Consider the following 14,867-nt stretch of genomic DNA (forward strand, 5'->3'; position numbering starts at 1 on the left):
CTGAAGATGAAGGAGCCACTGTCAATGTAGGTGACTCCATCCCAGGAGGTGAAGCCCTGGACTGAATGAGAAGGAAAAAGCCAGCTGGCCGCTGGCATTTGTGTCTGTCTGCTTCCTGATTGTGGACATGCAGTGACCCACTGCTTCATTCTCTTGCCATGTCTTCCCCACTGCGATGAATGGCACCCTCAGACTGGGATTCCAAACAAGCCTTTCCTCAAGTCGACAATATTTTTGTCACCGCAATAAGAACAGTAACCTGTGCACCACACATAGAGAATACCATCAGTCCTTTCCCTGGTTGACCATTATGGTGCAGGTTAGCACTACAGACTGTTGGAATTGCCACCAAGGACGGACACCTGCTGTGTCTCCAGCTGTTCGCTACAAGGTAGCTCTTCTGGAATGTGCTGAGGGTATGAAACCCCTGGGAGAACTCCGAGGGAAGACGCCTCCTGGGCTGTCAGATGCTCTGATGCTCAGAGGGAGGATGAAGCTGGTGGGTGGAGATTTGAGAATCATTATTGTGTGTATAGGACACGGTTAAGAAAATAGATGGTTGAAAATAGATGGTGCTCCGTAGGGACACCATTAAATGAAAAGACGATGGAATCTGGGGGACTGTGGGTCCTTTAAGGATGGCAGAAGAGGGAGGTACCCACAAAACACAAGGAGTGATTGAGAGGTGCAGTCATGGAAAGAGAGCGTTGGTGACTGTCATCCAGAAGGAGAAAAGTGAGCACAGGTTACAGTGATGTCAAGTGGCAGAGCCCCAGACATTGGCGGCTGTGGGCAGGCGTCAGTTTCTTAAAAGTCAGTGAGACCAGAACAGAGGGAAGGGAGACAGTAAGGAAGGAGAAAATGGTCAGGGAGAGGAGACAGCTTTCTGCGGTGCTTGTTGGGGAAAGGGGCGAGGCTGATGTAGGTGGGTCTTCTGTCTATGTGTTACTTTCATTGGTTAGTTAATAAAGAAAACCGCTTGGCCTGATAGGTCAGAACATAGGTAGGCAGGGAAGACAGAACAGAATGCTGGGAGGAAGAAGGCAGTGAGGCAGTCGCCATGACTCTCCTCTCTGAGACAGACGCAGGTTAGGATCTTTCCCGATAAGCCACCACCTCGTGGTGCTACACAGATTACTAAATATGGGTTAAAGCAAGATGTGAAAGGTAGCCAGTAAGAGGCTAGAGCTAATGGGCCAAGCAGTGTTTAAAAGAATACAATTTGTGTGAAATAACAAATTTCGGGGCATAAGCTAGCCAGGCGGCCGGGAGCCGGGCGGCAGGAACGCAGCCTGCTGCTCTTTCTACACGAGGCACTTGGCTTTCTGGTGAGATAGATCTCAGCATTGTTTCCTCTTCCTCATCTTGCTTCTCTCTTCCTTCTTCTTCATCTCTCCTCTTCTCTTCCTTCTGCTCCTCTGCCTGTTCTTCCTCCTCCTTCTTTGACTGAGTCTCTTGTAGCACAAGCTGGTCTTGAACTCACTGTGGTCCAGGATGACCTTGAACTTCTGACTGTAGCCAGAAGTTTTTCTGAATTCTGTCCAGTCCCACTGGATCAGTTTCTCTCCCACCTGCTGGTCCCCACAACCACTTTTAAATAGTCACTCACAGGCTTAATATGAATTATAATTGTTTGGCCAATGGCTCACACTTCTTACTGGGAAGCTTTACATATAAATTAACCCATTTCTGACAATCTGTGTATTGCCACGTGCCCCATGGCTTACTGGTGATGCTCTGACATCTTACTCCTCCCACAACTGCTGGAGTCTCCCCGACTCATCCTTCTTTCTCCCTGCATCTGTTTGGATTTCCCGCCTAGCTATATTCTGTGCTGCCATAGGCCAAAGCAATTCTTTATTAACTAATGGTAATGAGACATATTCACAGCATATAGAGGGAAATCCCACATCATTTGTCAGGACTTCACGCATGCCAGGCATGCAGCCGACATTCAGCCAGGATTTGAGATACTTCCCGCATTAACGGAAAAGGTTCAGGAGATAAGAACAGATGCACAGAGTGCGGGAGCTAGGCAAAAAGGGACAGTTGATGGAGTAACAGCTTTGAGAAAGACTGTGCTGGCATGAAACAATAGGAAACATTCTTTTTTAAAGCGTGATTTTACTTATATCCTCTTTGAAACAGGGTCACATGTGTCCTAGGTCAGCCTCAACCTTACTATGTAGCTGTGGAGGGCTCTGAATCCAGATGTGCTTTCAAGGGCAGGCTGTCTTGTGTCCTCATCCTGAACTTGCCTTTCCTGGGTCCCCCCATGCTTACTCCTCTCGGGGTCCTGACTGGTTTTCCTGCAGTTTGACTATGGAGGGACAGTGACTCTTCTCTGCTCCTTACCCTGCCCTGGACCCACTGGCAATTGTTTCCATTACGTTCTTGTCGGTGACCCCCAGCTTGCTCTCCCTATCCATGTGTCAGGTCACATCCTGACATGGTCATCCCCGCCATTTGTTGTCTAGACTGTAGTTGAGCTAGAGAAAACTCAGTCAGACCAGCCAGCGGGAACAGACCAATGACTCCTTCCCTGGCTGCTTCTCAGTGCTGCTAAAATATCTTTATATTCTCCCCTCACTCAGTATATGTCCGATGTCTCATAGCAACTGGTCAGGCCTTCTGAGGCCCTTCCTCTCCTCCCACATTCTCCATACCCTCTAGATTCATGCACAGTGAAGGGAGGGGATGAGTACTGGCTGGGTCATGAGCGGCAGCAGCAAGTTCTGTACCCAGAACACGAAGAGACAAGACATCTGACAGTCCTTGCAATGAGACTGATGTCACCTGCTTCAGGTCAAAGGAACTCAGCATTAGTATAGAAGAGCTCCAGGTAAGTGAGAGTCCAGGCCTGCACTGTGATTCCAGCCCTTAAAAAAAGACATTTATTTCCAGGTGCTTCGGGCAGTCACGGAAACCAGGGTAAAAGAGAATCTCAGAAGTAATCTCTGAGGTTAGCCATGCCAGCCACCAAAGCGTGGTGACTGATCATGTGTGTTCATGGAATGCCAGCAGGATCCAGAGAGAAGGGACGTGCAGGAGGAAGCCTGAGCCTCCAAATGCAAGGGCTGCAGCAACTGTGGCCTTCCGGATACTTCTCTATTTCCTCTTTCAAGAATCTGTTATTACTTTTTAAGTTTATGTGTGTGCGTGTGGCTATGTGCATGTGACTGCAGTGTCCATGGAGGCCTGTAGAGGGTGTCAGATCCCCTAGAACGGGAGTTACAGGTGGTTGTAAACCACTAGCTCTCCAGCCCTGTTTTTGTTGTTTGTTGTTTGTTTTTGTCTTGAGACAGAGTCTCCAAGCTGGTGTGGAACTCACTATATAGACACCCTGGCCTTGAACTCACAGAGATCAATCTGTCTCTGCTCCCCGAGTGCTGGGATTAAAGGTGTGTGCAATCATGCGTAGCCTCAGTTGTTAATAATCAGAAGTAATCATCATGAATGTTTTCACAGGTTGGTGAGATCAGGTCAGACCTCAGGAACAGATGTCCCATCAACAGATAAACAAGCCTGCAGCTCAGGCAAGAGGGCACCAGACAGACGTAACTTGACAGGAGCTATAGAGAGAGCTCCATGTTAAGCACACGCTCTTGCAGAGGACCAGGGCTCACTTCCCAGAGCCCACATGGCAATATACAACCATCCATAACTCCAGTTCCAGGGGATCTGATGCCCTCCTGACCTCCGTGGGTACCAGGCCCACACATGGTTCACAGAGATACATGCATGCTGAACAGTCATACACGTACAATAAAGTAAATCTTAAAACAAAATACACACACAAAATAAAGAAATAAGATAAGGAAACAAGCAAATAACTAGGGCATCAGTGGAACACATTTTGGGTGTGTGTGTGTATGAGAAAGATAGAGATACAGAGAAAAGACACACACACACACACACACACACAGAGAGAGAGAGAGAGAGAGAGAGAGAGAGAGAGAGAGAGAGAGAGAGAGAGAGAGACAGACAGACAGACAGACAGATGGAGACAGAGACAGAAAGCTTTCCCAAAGAGGATAACTGGGGAGGGGAGCACCTTGAGTGTGTGTGGTACCTTCCCATGGGATGGGACCCAAACTTTGACCAAAAGGGGAAAAAGAAAAAAAATCCAGCTGGGCACCAACACCAGACCCCCTCCCTTTCTACTTCCTGCAGAAGAAGCAGACAGGGCATTGTCGCCCCAGGGGAAGCCTACTACTATTATTCTGCTAAAAGGAACACAGCAACAAGGTGACAACATGCCCTCCAAGCAAACATCTTCTCCAGGGGGGAAGGCAGGAGGTAAAGGAAAGATCCCATGTCTGGGAGTGCAAAAGTTGGGGAGATTCCTAAGGGCCCACTGCCAACAGTAGGGAAGGAAGGGAGCAAGCAGCTGCCGGTGCGTCAAAACAGATGTTAGGACTCCCGTTGCCTGTAGGCTGCATAGACAGCTCTTGGGTTGCAGTTTTGGGGATGTGTCACCCATGTTACGGTGGGCTTTCTGGTGGCATAGCTGCTTTTGAGTCATTCTTGCTCTTTGTAAGTGACCCCTTCCCCACAGTCCTTTTAGTAAAAACTCACTGTTTACCAAGGTGGACATCGGTGCAATTGTTACTTTGGTCTGCCTTAGCCTCCCTTTCTGGGGTGAGCAGGTGAGTGTGTTGTATCTCCCCATGAAAAAGTCTGTCACACAATGGCTAGGCAAGCACTCTGTCAACTGAGCTGCAGCTCTAGTCTGTCTCCCTCCTCCCCCCAAATATCCTAAAATGTAGCCTTAGTTCTTCAGAAGTGCACAAGCCGGTTAGGGAGACAAGGCACATTCAATTGTCAAGCAGTCATGGAACAAACGAGGCATTATGGGCATGGCTGATGGAGACAAACAAGGCTCTAGAAGGCCAGAGAAGCTGCAAAGCAGGGAAGATTGTTGACAACAGTGGTCTGGAAAAGTGTCATGCATGCAGGGAGTGGGCCTCAGCTGGGAACCAATGAAACAAGCTTCCCCTGCCCTCCCTTCTCCGCCAGCTGCTGGGAAGCCCTTTGTGTTGCAAGGGCCAGAAAGAAAGGCTAACTCTGGCCCTTTCCAGGAAGATGCTGTCATTAGGGGGCACTAACAAGAGCAGAAAACCACCCCAGTGGCTTCAGTAGCTTCCTTCAGAGCCTAGTCATAAGTGGCTGGAAAGGGTGCCAGTCTTTCAAGTCAAGCCCAGTCTTTGGCTCCATTAATAACTGAACTCCCAGCGTCTCAATAACAGCTTTTGGTTCCAGATCGTGAGAACTGAGGGGCACATGGCTGCCCTGGATTTTTTATTTTAACTTGTTGATTCTTGGGCCAAAAATCATTTTTTCTTTACCTTTTTTTTTTTTTACTCATTTAGCATGTAATAAAAGTTGCAATTCTACGTCTATCACGCTTACTGATTCTCAGCAGCTCTGCCATTGTTCCTGCTCCATTCTTACTCCCTTTAGTTACCAACATATATAACTGAATACTTTTTCCTTATCCCAGTTATAACTTATTTACAAAGTTTTTCTCCCAATTTAAATTTTGTCCTGCTTTTCTACATTTCTTTCTCTATGCTACATCTCCAATAAGAGCCCAGTAACTGAGGACAGCCTCCGGCACAGGGTCTCCGTTTTTTAACATTTTACTAAGATCTTTCCCTACCTTATCCCATGTCTGAGGGTGAATTCCTGGGTTGGTGAAAATTAACCAGGGGCATTTTTCATCTATAAAACAAAAGAATTCGGGCGGCTTGGATGACTGGGGAAAGACGGGTCAAAGTCAGAGTGGTGGCCATGGTCCTGGGGGTGGCAAGAAGGGTGACAAAGGTAAGAAAAAGGAACATGAACCTCCTGTCCCAACCAGAGTGGGGGGAAAGAAGAAGAAAACAAAGGGACCAGATGCTGCCAGCAAACTGCCACTGGTAACGCCTCACACTCGGTGCCGCCCGAAGCTGCTGAAGTTAGAGAGGATAAAAGATTATCTTCTCATGGAGGAGGAGTTCATCAGGAACCAGGAGCAGATGAAACCGCTGGAAGAAAAGCAAGAGGAGGAAAGATCGAAAGTGGATGATCTCAGGGGTACTCCCATGTCTGTAGGAACCTTGGAAGAGGTCACTGATGATAATCACGCCATTATGTCCACATCTGTGGGCTCAGAACACTACGTCAGCATCCTGTCATTTGTGGACAAGGATCTGCTGGAGCCAGGCTGTTCAGTCCTGCTCAACCACAAGGTGCATGCCGTGATAGGGGTGCTAATGGATGACACAGGTCCCCTGGTCACAGTGATGAAGGTGGAAAAGGCCCCCCAGGAGACCTATGCAGATATTGGGGGCCTGGACAACCAAATCCAGGAAATTAAGGAATCTGTGGAGCTTCCTCTTACCCATCCTGAGTATTATGAGGAGATGGGAATAAAGCCCCCTAAGGGGGTCATTCTCTATGGTCCGCCAGGAACAGGTAAAACGTTACTGGCCAAAGCCGTAGCTAACCAAACCTCAGCCACTTTCTTGAGAGTGGTTGGCTCAGAGCTTATTCAGAAGTACCTAGGCGACGGGCCAAGCTCATTCGGGAGCTGTTCCGAGTTGCTGAAGAACATGCACCATCCATTGTGTTTATTAATGAAATTGATGCCATTGGGACCAAAAGATATGATTCAAACTCTGGAGGTGAGAGAGAAATTCAGCGAACAATGTTGGAGCTGCTGAACCAGCTGGATGGATTTGATTCGAGGGGAGATGTAAGAGTTATCATGGCCACAAACAGAATAGAAACCTTGGATCCAGCACTTATCAGACCAGGCCGCATTGACAGGAAGATCGAGTTCCCCCTGCCTGACGAGAAGACCAAGAAGCGGATCTTTCAGATTCACACAAGCAGGATGACAGGCTGATGACGTAACCTTGGATGACTTGATCATGGCAAAGGATGACCTCTCTGGGGCTGACATTAAGGCAATCTGTACAGAAGCTGGCCTGATGGCCCTGCGGGAACGCAGAATGAAAGTTACAAATGAAGACTTCAAAAAATCTAAAGAGAACGTTCTTTATAAAAAACAAGAAGGCACCCCTGAGGGGCTGTATCTCTAGTGACCCACAGTTCCTTCAGGGAAGTTAGTGAGTTCCCGTACCTCCGGGAGGATGGGAAGCTGCCCAAGGAATCCATTTCCCAGTGAGTTTGCTAGTAGACAGCCTGTCTTGAAGGATGCTGTGCAGGGTGCCCACTGGGTGTCTCCTCCGTCTGCGGTCATCGTGTTGTGCTCTCTGCTCCCAATAAAGGGTTGTCTGGTTTGCTTTCAAAAAAAAAAAAAAAAAAAAAAAAAAAAAGAATTCAGCTAAATCTCTCTTTTTTTAACTCTTACTTCTCTCTCCCTAAGTGACTGTTGAAATTCCTGTATGAATTTCTCTTCCTTTGAAAGCGATTGTTCCCATGTCTTATAGACAACAACGAACCTGCTCCTACCTCGTTCTGCAGATCTGTCTGAGTATCACAGCTGATCAGGACCTTATTTTCGTCCGGGAACTGCACCTCGTCGTCTGGTTAGTTGGCCATACTTCAGGGTCCCTGTTCAGGCGCCACTGTAACCCCGCTTGGCAGGTCAGCTATTCAGGGTCCTCTGAAGGGGCGCTACTTGGAAGAACATGGGCTGAAGAGAGGAAGGAGACCAAGCAAGATTCTGTTGTCAAGGTCTCATTTATTAGGATGAAGGTTACAGCTTATATAGCCCTTGAATGGGGTGGAGGTAGGGGTAGGCAGGAACTTTGCCGGGGTAGTGGAAGGTCATCAGTAAGTACCTGGTGTAAGCTGAAACATGTGATCCATTAACATTTTTCAAGATAGTTGGAATAAGGGTGGTTCTGTTAACAGATAGTTCTCAAGATAGTTGGGATGTGGGGCGGTTCTCCGTAAACATCCTTAGGGCAATGACCTCTGCTATCCTTTAGGACAGTGGTCCCTGACACTCTCACATGAACTGCTGGTAAGAAGAGATGGCATGGCTCTTTTGCTAGGTTCGACTTTGCAGCTGTTTGTCAATGAGTGGTGTGGGCAAATCCCACTTTGCCCTGTGGTTTTGGAGTCCTCAGGGACAAATGGCTAAGGTGCCTATTTAACATATCAAAGCAGACATGGGCAGCCAGGTTCTCCACATTCTCCCGTATCCCTCAGTCCCCACCTGTTAGAGTCCTCCTACCTGGCACACTCTGCCCCCTACCTTGAACTCTTTAGCCCAGGGGATTGGGGTGCCCTCCCCTATGTAATAGACCATTTTGATTATCCGCCCTCTTTGAACCTTTGGGCCTCCAGGCTGCTGCCTCCTGATTCTGCTCCCTCTCCTCACCCTTCCTCTTCCCCTCCTTGGCCCAGTTCAATCTGGTCATGACCACTCTGGACTCTCCCAGAGGTCCCTGCCTCTGGCTATTCTCTCCCACAGATCTATAATAAACCTTCTCCTCCACGTCCCTAGGAGCAATGATGTTTCTTTTCCCTTTTATTTTATTTTTTCATTCATTTGGTGCCAAAGCCCAGGACCAGTCTCGTTTCCTTTTTATTTCTGTTTTCTATTCAGTACCCAGATGAAGATGGTTCTTGAGATGTGTAGGTCCTAGAATCCATTTATTTAGTTGTATCTCTTATTTGCTTATTTTCCACTCTGGGACTTGAACCCGGGACTTGGTGTATGCCAGGCTAGTATCCTACCACTAAGTTACACTCTTAGCCTCTTAGTTTTCACTTCAGTTGAGAGAAAGGTCGGGATGTGAGGCTCAGCAGACAGATTCATTCTTTGGGCCTCAGAAGTGTCATATCTCGGGGGGTCAAGTACATTAACCTACCCCTGGGGGGCTGGGCAGAGGCTGAGGTGCTCTATCAATGCAGGGCGGGGTTTGGGAGCTCTTTTTTTTCCCATTCTGCAGTTTAACTTTGGTTTTCTTCTGTCTGTGTAGCTTTGGACTTGAAATAGTATCTAGGGTAACTCCCAGACTACCTGTACTATGTTGAGGTTTCTTTAAAGAGAGATGGGCCTGAGTTCTGAGTCTCAGTTTCCCTTTCTGTAAAATAGGAATAATGATAGTGTAAACGTTACGGCATCATTGGAAGGGTCATAGAGACCACATGTAGAGTCTAGCACGTGGCATAGGGAGGGGGTTCAGCCAATGCTGCTGCTACTGCTGGATTATACAATCCATTGTGACAGAGAAACAGCGGCTAACAGTGGCCCCGGAAGCTGCTCAGCTCCTGCCCCAGAGTCTCTGAGGCCTCCTCTGCCTCCTGCAGCTGTGGGTGCTTTTCCTCAAGCAACACATTGGCGTGCGTCTTTCCTGCAGGGTCCAGCCTGTGACCTAGGGCCCGCCAAGGGCTTAGTAATTGTTTAGAATCAAAGACAACAGGAACGTTAAGTTTTAAATTCTAAACAACCCTTCTGTCCTTGTCAACCTTAAAGGTTAACTTGACACCGCCTGGGGTCATGTGAGAAGAAAACCTTGATTGAAGAATTGTCTAGAGTATACTGGCATTTGGAATGAGGGATTGTCTTGATTATTAGCTGATTTAGGAGGGCCCAGCCCACTGTGGGTGGTACCACTTCAAGGCAGATAGCAGTGGAATATGATGGAATAATGTGGACTAATGAAAAAGTACAGAGAAATGGCTTAGCAATTAAGAGTACTTGCTGCTCTTCTAGAGGATCCTGGTTCCCATAAGGCAGCTCCCAACCTTCTGCAATTCCCATCCCCGGGGATCGCATACACATTGAAAATTAATTAATTAATTAAAAGTCACGTAGTGTCCGTTAGGCTTTTAAAAAGAAAAAAGGTAGCTAAACACGGGCCTGTGAGTGAGTCAGAAGTAGACGTTTCCCATGGTTGCGGCCTCCAGATTCTGCAATTTAACTTTGATTTCTTCCTGTCAAGACTGCTGTCCCTGCCCTGACTTTCCTTGGTGATGGAGGTCTCTCCTGAGTTGCTTTTGGGTGGGGTATTTTGTCAAAAAGATCAAAGGAAACCAAGATGCTTTTAAAAGCCTTTAAAATAATCAGAAGCATGGAAGCCATTGGATGTTCTGGGGCCGCCTGCCCAGTCGCTGCCAAAATGACTGGGACTGTGAGTACTTAGAAGTCAGCCAGAGAGCAAATGGCTCTGGCTCAGGACGGCTTTCTGCAAAGGGACCGCAGAGGACATGGGTAGAGGAACGAGGAGGCATTAGGACTGCCGAACTGAATGGAAAACCTTGGCCTTTGGGGCCAGACACCTGCGAGGAGCAGCTGCTCTGTGTCCCAGCTTCTGTGACCGGCTGCGCAAGAGCCATGGCCTCCCTTTGGCTGCTCGCCATTGAATCCACTCGCTGGAAACGTGGCCGCAGTGTGCTGGGAAGACAAGCGCCAGTCCGTGGGTGGTCACATGGAGGGCTTTGCTAATCTCTGACATTGGAGAGCCTTCCTTGCCTGTTCCAGGGTCGGGTTGATAGAGGTCCCTGGGGACAAGTTAGGGCCAGGATCGCCAGGCACCTGGAGAACGAACTCAGAAAGGAGCCCCCACCACCGAGGCCCAAAAGAAAGAGAAGACACAGATGGCCCACGTAGGAAGGCACTGATTGCTTGTACACCATGGTTCGTGTTTCTTCACATAGAGGGCCTCCCCTGACATGGCTGTCACTTCTTCAACTGTTCTGCCGCTCCCAGAGGCAGGAAGCACAGAGCTGAAAGTCTTCTTGCTCTGTGTTGGGTAGACGTGTGCTCAAGTCTCAGTTCTTAGGTGTAGTCTCGGTATAGTAACTGGAGTAGTAACTAGGACAGCCATCCTCCAGCATCATGGGGATTGGCTCTAGAATCCCCTACTGACAGCGTGATCCAGGAGAGCTCAAATCTCTGGAGAGATGGCTCAGCAGTTAAGAGAGTTGACTGCTCTTTCAAAGGCCCTGGAGTTGGCTCCCAGCTACCGATTGCCTTCAACTCCAGTTCCAGGAGATTTAACTCCTGCTTCTGGTCTCTGCGGGCACTACATGTACATAGTGCACGACCATGACACGCATGTACTGATACACACAAAATAAAACTAAATATTTTTTAAAAACCGCCTCCAATAGAATGACTTGTAGTCATGCATGTGGAGGCATTTTCTTGATTGCTAATCCTCCTACATCAGTAGGAGGGCCCAGACCACTGTGGATGGTGCCATCCCTAAGCAGGGGGGTCTGGGATATGAGATAGCTAGCTGAACAAGCCAGAGGAAACAAGTCAGTAAGCAGGGTTCCTGCTTTGAGTTTCTGCCAGGGTTTCCTTCACTGATGGACTATAACTTGAAAGATAAAATAACCCCTTCCTCCCCAAGTTGCTTTTGGTCAGTGTTTAATCACAGCAGCAGAGAAGCAAATTGGGACAGACAAGATCTCCTGCATAGCCTACACTGGTCTCAAACTCCAGCGACTCTCTTGCCTTGGGTCCCCAAGTACTTGGGTTACAGGTGTTTGCCGCCGTGCCTCGACAGGGCGATGGCACTTTCAGGGAACAGATGTCTGAGGCTCTGTCTTGAGCCTGTCAGAGATGAAGTGTGACAAAGGACACAACAGTGGAGGAGTATCTGGAAAGAGCTGTGTCAGGTCTTGGGGAAGGCAATGAAGTCTAAAGTCCCAGCTGCCTCCTTCTGCCCCCTGTGGCCTTCCTTCTAGAACAGAGGTTCTCAACCTCTGGGCCACAAACCCCTTGGGAGTCAAATGAATCTTTCACCGGGGTCGGTCACGCATCAGATATCCTGCATATCAGATGTTTGCATTATGATTCATAACTGTAGAACTATTGCGATTATGAAGTAGCAATGAAAATGTTATGGCCAGGGTCACCACCCCATGAGGAGCTATACTAAAGGGTTGCAGTGTTATGGAAGGTTGAGAACCAATGCCCTAGAAGCATTAGCTATTGGGCCATTGAGAAGTCATAAAGACGAGTTGTTAGGTTTCTAGGTAGATTTCTTTCAGTTTCCTTGAAATTTTGAGGTCTGGATAGGAAGTGTCTGTAACTTGAAAAAGGTAAAAACTGAGGCCAGGCATAGTGTCATACGCTTTTAACCCTAGCACTTGGGTGGCAGAGGCAGGAAGATCGTTGTGAGCTCAAGGCAAGCCTGGTTGACAAAGTAAGTTTCAGTCCAGCTACGAGACCCTGTCTTGAAAAAAGAAAGACAAACAAACAAACAACCCTGTATGGGTATCTGGCAAAGGATCATACAAAGTGTGCGCTGGAGCTGAGAACATGGCTTAGTGACGGAAGTGCCGGCAGAGCAGCCGTGGGGACCTGAGTTCGATTCCCATAACCTGCTCTAAAAAGCAGCTGTGAGGCCAGTCAGTGCTGAGCAGGCAGAAACAGGTAAGTCGGTGGAACTCCTTGGCCTCTCAGCCTGCTCGGCAATCCCCAGGCGGATGAGAGACTCTGTCTCAAAATGAACGTAGTGTTCTGAGAAATGACACTGAGGTTGATCTCTGGCCACACACGCACGCGCGCGTACACACACACACACACACACACACACACACACACACACACACGTGTAGGTACACACGCATGCGCACACTTCCCCATTTAGCGGTTTCATTAAGGAAGCTGTGCTATGGTAAACAGAGGAAGGATCTCTGTGTACCCTGCCTCCGCTTACAGTACATATTTGGTGAGTCAACAAACCTCCCTGAGCCTGTGCATCTTAGTCCATAAACGTGAGGTGAGGGCCGCTTCCTTCTAAGGTGGTGGCAGGGTCACATATAACTCACAAGGGACAAATGTCAAAGATAAACAAGCAGAGGAAGACTGTTTACCCAGGAGTCTAAAACTCAGGATGAAAGTCGCCCTCTAAACAGCACAATGCTAAAACAAAATAAAACGAAACGAAAACAGACACCAGACTTAAAAGACTCACAGTGCCTGGTTTGTGGCACCCATCTGTGATCCCAGTGCTTGGGAAGTGGAGGCAAAAAGACAAGAGCTCAAGGCTAGCCTCAGCTATAGAGTATGTATGAGGCTAGCCTGGGCTAGATGGACCTTGTCTCAAATAATCAGGGGAAAAAAAGACTGTTTATTGAGTCTTCCCTGTGTCTAAGCACAATTAGATGTATCTCATTTAATCTCGTAAACACCTGGTGAGATTCTCTCATGTCATTTTACTTTATTATCTTATATTTTTCATTCTAAGCCTCACTCTGGCTCAGACAGGTCTGGAACTCACGATGTAGCCCCAGTTTGTCTTTGAACTCATAGCAGTCCTCCTGCCTCAACCTCTCCAGTGCCAGAATTTCATGAACAAACTTCTCAAAGCCATTTTATAGACGAAAAACTGAGGCATAGAGAAAAGAAGTAACTCACCCCCAAGTCCTCCAAACACTAAATGTTAATTTAAGGCTTGAGTTCACATCAGATGTCCAGGCTCAATGCTGCCCAGGAGTGTATATACCGCCTCGTTTACAGTGAACAGTGGAGGTTGTGGCTGTAACTTGGCCGGCTAGTACCTGGCTTTAAATTCCAGCGCCACATAAACAGGTGTGGTGGCACGAGCCTGTAATCCCACTCTTAGAAGGTGGAGACCAGGAGATCATCAGTTCAAAGTCATCCTTGGCTACTAGTGAGTTTGAGGCTATCCTGGGGTACCTGAGACCCACCCAGTCTTAAAGAAGAACAGGAGAGTCCCGTGAGGACTAAAGCACACAGAAAATAACTTCAGGATGAAAAACTAGTAGTAACTGGTGTCAAGACTTTCAAATTCTGAGTCCTGCTGTGAACCACCACTCAAAAGCAATCATTGAAAAACTGCTTTTGTAATATCTGCTTACGTCCGGAATCATGGTGTTAGAATGTTGAGGAAAGGGTTCCTTGCTCACAGTTAGGGTGGTGGAGTAACCACTACACTGAATGACCCTGGCGATGACCTCTGGTGAGTCAGTCTGGTCACTCTGAGCAATGCAGACAGGGCGGAACTATCATGGAAAAATCTCAGTGATATCATCGTGTAGGGGTAGAAAACCTGTTCTAACTGAGGTGCCCCAACTACGAGCTTTGGTGGTGAACATCACCTTACAGGTACTGAATAGCATCTGTATAAGAGTTTACCAACTCAAATAAGGCGTGGTGGTATATTTCCATAACTCAGCACTTGATGGACTGAGGCTGGAGAATTGCTGGGAGTCCAAGGCCAGTTTCGACTACGTAGAGAGTCTGGCTCAGAAGAGGGGTAAGGTGGACAAAAGAAAGGAGAAAGGATGGAAAGACCGAGGGAGAGAGGAAAAGAAGGAAGGAATGAAGGAAAGGAGGAAGGAAGGAAGGAAGGAAGGAAGGAAGGAAGGAAGGAAGGAAGGAAGGAAGGAAGGAAAGCGATCAAGTTAGATTCTTTTGACAGTTTTTGTGTACTTCAGAACAAGCACATCTAAACAGCAAGCATAAACTGGAATATCTGCTTCCCGGCTCGGAATTCTCTCATCCGGTCCGACCCAGTTTTGCGGTCCGGTCGGAGTGCGCAGGGCGTCCGCGCGAGGGCGCTCGGGGCTGTGAGTCACTTGCGCGTCAGAACGAGGTACCAGAAACTCGCGGTAGAAGACGTCACTCATGTAACCCCCACCAGTTTGGCTCCACTCGAAAAGCCACTAGATCAGGCTTGGTGGGTCCTGCAGACCTGTAGCTCAGGGTGGGCCCCGGGCCAGGGCAGTCTTTGCACAGCAGGTGGGAGGCCTTTGAGGGGGGGGGGGCGGGCGGTGAGCAGAGGCTGAGTGATCAATAGCCTGCGTGGCTATGAGGCTCTCCTCCGCCCTCCTGCCGGCTCCAGGGCCAGTCCTGCCTAGTTCCTAACCCGCCCACTGCCACCCGGATGTGAGCACGGGGACCTCCCACATGCCGCCACTCC

The 14,867-nt window shown here is 48.4% G+C and overlaps 1 pseudogene; it reads left to right on the top strand.

Moving 5' to 3' along the window:
* Nucleotides 1-5,889: 5,889 nt before the first annotated feature.
* Nucleotides 5,890-7,289, top strand: LOC119807915 (annotated as a pseudogene).
* The last annotated feature ends 7,578 nt before the right edge of the window (nt 7,290-14,867 follow it).

Source organism: Arvicola amphibius, chromosome 2 (genome assembly GCF_903992535.2).
Source record: "Arvicola amphibius chromosome 2, mArvAmp1.2, whole genome shotgun sequence".
Taxonomy (NCBI): Eukaryota; Metazoa; Chordata; class Mammalia; order Rodentia; family Cricetidae; genus Arvicola; species Arvicola amphibius.